At 40.4% G+C, this 6,423-nt stretch overlaps 1 long non-coding RNA gene across 1 annotated transcript; it reads right to left on the bottom strand.

The window, feature by feature from the left end:
* Window positions 1-4,683: 4,683 nt before the first annotated feature.
* LOC140014533 (uncharacterized) lies at window positions 4,684-5,223 on the bottom strand. The gene is made up of 2 exons (XR_011821302.1): window positions 5,027-5,223; window positions 4,684-4,889 (listed from the first exon to the last, which is right to left on the bottom strand). It is a non-coding gene; the product is annotated as an uncharacterized lncRNA (long non-coding RNA).
* Between the last annotated feature and the right edge of the window lie 1,200 nt (window positions 5,224-6,423).

The following is a 6,423-nucleotide window of genomic DNA, read 5'->3' as shown; positions in this document are numbered from 1 at the left end:
TTCTGTAATGGGTTATTTTGGTTGGGAATACTTCTGAATTGGTTGTTGAGGTCTTATGAAGAAATGTATCCTAATGTCTTAGCTTTCTAATGGCTTTGGAATCACTTGATTTGGACTTAGGTAGCCTGACTTACAGTTTATTAACCAGAATGCGGTTTGTTCACCTGTTTTTGCGGTTCTGGTTTAGTCTCCTGCATTTTTGGCCTAGTTGCACTAGAAACTGGACTGAGTGGCCTTCTTCAACATTGTATCTCTATCTCTTAGCTTCGAAACGGTGTGTATTGTACCTCCATCCGATAATCGTAGTGCCAATGGTGCCAAAACCGGAAAGTGATGTCAAAACTGTCTTTTGTAAACTTCATTTCCGCAATTGATATTAGCTTAATTTTGTTCTTGTATTGTTTGAGCCTATGGAATGGCTATTGAACTGAAATTGTGTTATGGATAACTTTGGGTTTGATTGAGGAAATAATGAAGCCATAAATGGCTGGAAAATTAGGTAAACACAAAGGGCATGCTACCCAAATTTTCGCTCAAGGACTAAGTTTCTATTTGAACTAGTATATTTTCGTTTGGCAAATACTATGACCATTTTTCCATTTTAAAACATGGTCCTTCTTCAATTGGAAACTCCAAATGTTTACTTACTCTTATCAAATAAAGAAAAGTGGTTTAGGGTTTGCTTGGGTATTTTGACCAAATACTAGTGTAATTGTTGCGTTTCTTTGATTGCACCTAATTGTTGTGCTAGATGAGCTGTAATATTCTTTCTCGTTTAATTTAGGTTTTCTCGGTGACTGAGGATAATATCCGGAAGGATATTTTACCCGTTGTTTTGCGTACATAGGTGAGTGTTTCTTGTTTGTTATATTCTCCATGACTTCATGACTTGTTGTTGTTGTTTGATGATGTGTTAAGTGTTTTCAATGATTTCCAAAACGAATTTTCTAGGCGAGCGTGTACTTTATCGCGCTCGACATAAATGAAATGTGAAATTTTCAATGATTTAATGATTGAAACATTAGTTGCGCATGATGTAAGCCTTTTTGCTGAATTGGGCCCTGCCCTTCGTTACCGATTGACTCGAGCCAGAAGCGGACTCGATCGGGCGATATGGTGACCCTGGGTGAATTTGGTGTACTCGAGTATTACCTTGTAGTCCGGCCACGTCCGGATGGGTGGAGTTCGGCCAACGTCCGGATGGGTGGAGTCCGGTCAACGTCTGGAAGGGGATGAATGAACGAACGAAGGCACGAGGGTTTTACTTCTCAAAAAGGAAATTTTCAAATAATTGGAGGAATAAGGGGAAATGTCAGGGGAACGAACGAACGAACAAATAGCTCCATGTGAGTCCGTATCCTTTTAATGAATGTGTTACTATCGCTTTCCATTGTAAAAATTTCTTGAATTATTGATACTCCATGTTTAACGTATTGAATTGACTATCTGACTATGTGTTCGGAACCTCACTGAGCTTTTATCTCACCCCTTTAGTTTTGTTTTCCTTAACAGGGGACGGCGAGCAGGATGAGAGCATAGACTAGCCAGTCTAGTTCTTTTGTTTCTTTTGTAGTGGTTCTCGCCTAGTGCTTGGCACGGGCTGGACGTATGAAGGATGGAGAACCTTTGTATATTCGATCTTTATACTTCCTTTTGGAGATGGCAATGTATATAAGTTCCGCTTTAAGTTTTCGATCGTTGCCCTATTTATTCTTGTGATTTATTCCGATTTTAATTGAGGACTGTAGTGAACGACTGAGTCCCGGCGAGAACTGGGCAGGCGACCCGTCGAATCCTGGGGTACGCCCTAGGGGGAGGTGGGGCCATCCCAAAATAGAAGGGTTGTTGCAAGTACCTGGCAAAGGTCACCCTATGGTATACCCAACGAATGGCACCAGAGAACAATTTTGTAGGTTCTTAGGGTTGAAACAGTTTAGCATGAACCAACACCCGGACACGAGATCATGCCTGCTGGAGTTCTTATACACGCGATTCGGGGAAAAGGAAGCTTATGATCGTCACCATGAGGATTTCTTCATTAGTAGAGAGCAGTGGGAGGAAAAACGAGTACAAGCCTTTGGAATAACCCTGATTAATCTACTCCTGTTTCCGCAAAAGCATGGAAAAGTTATTTTCTCAACGGTCAACATGGTTCAGAGTGTGTTTTTGGGAATTAAAGGAAAAACTCCCACCCTAGTACCCGTTATCATTGCTGACATCTTCGCCGCTATTACTGAATGCCGAAAGAAGAGAGGGTTTTTCTACGTATCTAACCTGATACTTCAAATGTGGGCCATGGAACATCTGTCAAAAAGAGCGCTAAATCCATTGGGATCATGCCTTCCAACAGCAAATTAGGTTGAGTTGCACCGAGAAAGGGTTAGAAAATACTATCGAATAGCGTCTCCGAGTTTGTTTATTCAGGAATTCAATGCTTTAACTTCGGATAAGATACAATGGGTTCTTGATTGGACGAAAGTAAGGGATCCAGCTTTCAAGACTACACAACTTGGCTTTATCCCGTTAGCGAGCACCAGTGGATTGATTATGTATGTGCCACAACGAGTTATGAGACAGTTTGGGTATCCGCAGCGAGTGCCGACCATACAAGGAGTGGGAAGCATCGAACTCAATACAGTTGCTGAGTGCCGGAGTATGGTGTTGGAATCTTGGGGGAATCTGTGTAGTTTGGACAACCTGCATTTGGACCAAGTGAATAAAGTAGAGCCTAAGGTCATCCCGGAGTACAACGACTGGATCAAATCGATAGTGGAACAAGGAAGAGAAAGGGTATCGTTGGTCTCCGTTAGTCTCGAAGAGCAGAATGAGAAATTAAGGGAAGAATTGGAGGATCATCAGTTGCAGATCATGGTGGCCGATCAAGCATTGGAAAATGTCCGATCACAATTGAAGAAAGAGGCAAGAAAAACCGAGAAATTGGAAAAGGCATTGGGTGCATTTGATAAAATCCAAGATGAGATTCGGAAACTTAGTATCGGGAGTTCTAGGGAATCCCAACACACTAAACTAGCTAGACATGAAGATTTTGTAAGAATGGTCAGTCGAACCATCTATGAGATTGTAAAGAAGGATTGAGTTTATCCATATTTAATGAGAATTCCTGCTTTTATATTCACTTACAGGTTCGAAATTGGGATTTTACCCCGAAGGTGTCACATCATGCTAGGCCTACCCTTGGCACAAAAAGGGTCCCCCAATAGGACATGCATCCGAATTTTTTGGATATTTACTAACTCTTGTCTTTTTCCTCTTCTTTGTACTTTTTGTTGGAAAAGCTAAGCAAGGGCTAAATCTAAAGGCGATTCATTTCAAAATTTTCAGGTAATATTTATACATAGCTTCCCGTCGAAACCCCATCATAACACGATCTCGTAGTCAAGCCCAGAGGAGTCGTGTAAACATGATTTCACAACCGGAACCATCGGATAGGTCTGCTACTACCGCTCAACCTGAGACTATGAGTTTAGGGGTTCAGCTAACTGAGATGCTTACTAAGTTTGGTGAGATGGTTACCGAGATGGCGGCCCAAAGGAAATTGATTGATGAGCTTATCAGCAGCGGAGTTCAATCCGAGCCCGTACCCGTTAGACAACCTGAACAAAAACCATTTGTCATACCTTCGACTCAAGCTACCTTTACTCCATCATTCCCTATTCCACCCAAAGAAACTTTCACCAATGCCACCACAAATTTGCCATACACTTACCCTCATAATCCTTCGTTTTTCCCTACTCACATGCGAGGTCCACAACCCCAAGTCACCTCAAATATACCACCCGAGCCACATACCTTTTATCACACTACCGCTGAGCCCTTCCTGCCAGACCATACTGTTCAAACCAAGCCAAAGATGGGAGAATCTTCTGCTCCCATTGATATGAAGCTGCTCAAGCGCCTAGACCGTTTCGATGAATTTATGAGAAAAAGTCAGGGGTTGAACAAGCAAAGAGTCCTGGATTACGATGAGCTTTGTCTTTTTTCGAATGTGCAGTTGCCTGAGGGGTTCAAAACCCCTAAATTTAACAAGTATGATGGGACGGGTAATTCCAAAACACACCTCCGACTATTTGCTAACAAGTTGGGAAAGCCCGTAGACGATGAGAATCTGCCTCTAAGGTTGTTCCCGGAAAGTTTGGAGGGGGATGCACTCGACTGGTATTCCAATCTGAAACCCGAAGAAGTAAAGACCTGGCTTGACTTGTCCAATGCTTTTGTGAGGCATGTACGAGTATAACTGCGAGCTGGCTCCGACCCGAACCACGTTGGAAGGAACAAAGAGAAAACCCTCTGAGGACCACAAGACTTATGCCAAGAGATGGAGGAAAATAGCTGCAAAGGTCGAGCCACCAATGACTGAGGATGAAATCATACGCACTTTCATTAAAACACATGATCCGCCGTGTGACGACCCCACTTCTCCCTAAGGCGAACCAGAGGGTTGGCGGGTCGCCTGCCTAGCTCTCGCCAGGACTCACGCAAGCAAACCGACCAAATATCCACGTATAACTTAAACCAAAACACAATTCGCCATCCGAACATGCCAACTTTTAAGCGGCTTGAATACTAAAACACATTATCTTCAAAGATAACATCATCCGAAGTTAGCCAATTGGCGGTTCCTAAACACCTCACGCATTACATTCAAGAAGTAAAGTCTTACAGTTTCCAAAACATAAAATTTCATACAGCCCGAGTATATATACACATACAAGCCAAATATTATAATCAGGGTTTACACTTTTCCAGCTTCAAGTGGCAATCCCAAAACAAAACTATATCGTTTAATTCAAATACATTACAAGCCACAAAACGAAGTAGATACATTCTTAAGAAGATATAAGTAGCTCAGATTTCTCAAACCTCAGTACCTGTCAAGGAAAACAAATAAACGTGGGGTGAGCTAACGCTCAGTGGTGCCTCAAAATCATGCAATCACTTGAAACAATTAACACGTATTGATTCGACTGAAGTAAACAAATAGGGAAGCAATAATATTCGAGTATACCTTAGACTGGTCGAGGGATTCACCCAACGACATTACGTCCAACACTTATATTTATAGACTGGTCGAGGGATTCACCCAACGACTTTACGTCCACCGCTTGATTATTATAGACTGATCGAGGGATTCACCCAACGACTTTACGTCCAGCACTTGATTATTATAGACTGATCGAGGGATTCACCCAACGACTTTACGTCCAGCACTGTAGATAGTGCAAGCAGGATATTTACGAAAATATTTCAAGCAAGTCACCACTCGAAAGAGCTAGTGCGATAAAGTACACACTGCCCACTTCGATGGATCAGAAAACCATTTTTTTTTCCAATTATCACATATCAAATCAAGAAAGCACTTTAATCAAGTAGGCATAGAACAAGCAGAGACACTCACCAAAAGTGAAGTTCAGAGTTCAAGCTGGGATTCAAAATTCCGCGTCCTCGCTATACCCTAGAAATCCAGAATTTAAAACTATAAGTGTTGTTGTACGGTTCTTGGTTTATAAATACAAAGTTATCTGGTATATAACTAGTTTATCTACTCCAAATAAATTAACAATTTCCCTAGAGTTAAACTAGTGAAGGTGATAAAATACTTCAAGGATTTCTTTCTTTCTAGAGGTGCAAACCAGAACCAATTTACTTTGAATAAGGTTTCTTGCCAAACAAGTTTTCTGCGTGAATTATTAAAATCAAGTTTGACCTTTAAAGTACAAATATAACATTTTCAATTTCTATTCAAGTTCTAGGTTTATAAGTATAAAAAATTCTCTAGTTTATAAATGGTTTATTCTCTCGAAATAATTCGACAATCCACTAAGGATTAAGGGTTAGTAAAAGTAGGAAATGTTTTACATGGCTTTCCTTTAAATACTTTTCTTTATAGGAGTGCGGCTAGTATTATTTTATTTAAAGTAAGTTTTCTTGCCAAGTAAGTCTCCCAAGCTTTTCACTAAAATTGGTGAAGCTCGTATTTTAGACCTTTTCCTATAGTTAACTATCCAAGTGCAAAGCTTAAAGAAATAAAAGAATTAAGGTAAGACTTAGATTTTCCAAAAGCTATATATAACTTATTTACTATAGCTATCAAGGCTAGATTGAGCTAAGGGTAAATATCGAGTTGGAAACTTTTAGGCAAAACACTAGGTATAGGGTTTTATAATATAATACTAGCTAAAAAATATTTCTGGTTAATTTTGAACGCAGCTACTCGAGTTCGCAAGGTCGATACAAATTTCCACAGCTCCGATTCCGTTTCGAAGTCAAAATATGGATTAAAATATAGCAAATAATCACATAGCAAATTACTAGGGCTTCGTCAATCATTAGCCCTCGTTTTCAACAAGTGCATCTCTGAGTAAAATAAAATAATCAACCAACAATCCAAAGGTGGGAATTCAT

Source organism: Coffea arabica, chromosome 9e (genome assembly GCF_036785885.1).
Source record: "Coffea arabica cultivar ET-39 chromosome 9e, Coffea Arabica ET-39 HiFi, whole genome shotgun sequence".
NCBI classification, from domain to species: domain Eukaryota; kingdom Viridiplantae; phylum Streptophyta; class Magnoliopsida; order Gentianales; family Rubiaceae; genus Coffea; species Coffea arabica.
The sequence above is the reverse complement of the archived record's forward strand: the minus strand, read 5'-3'. Positions and strand labels throughout refer to the sequence as shown.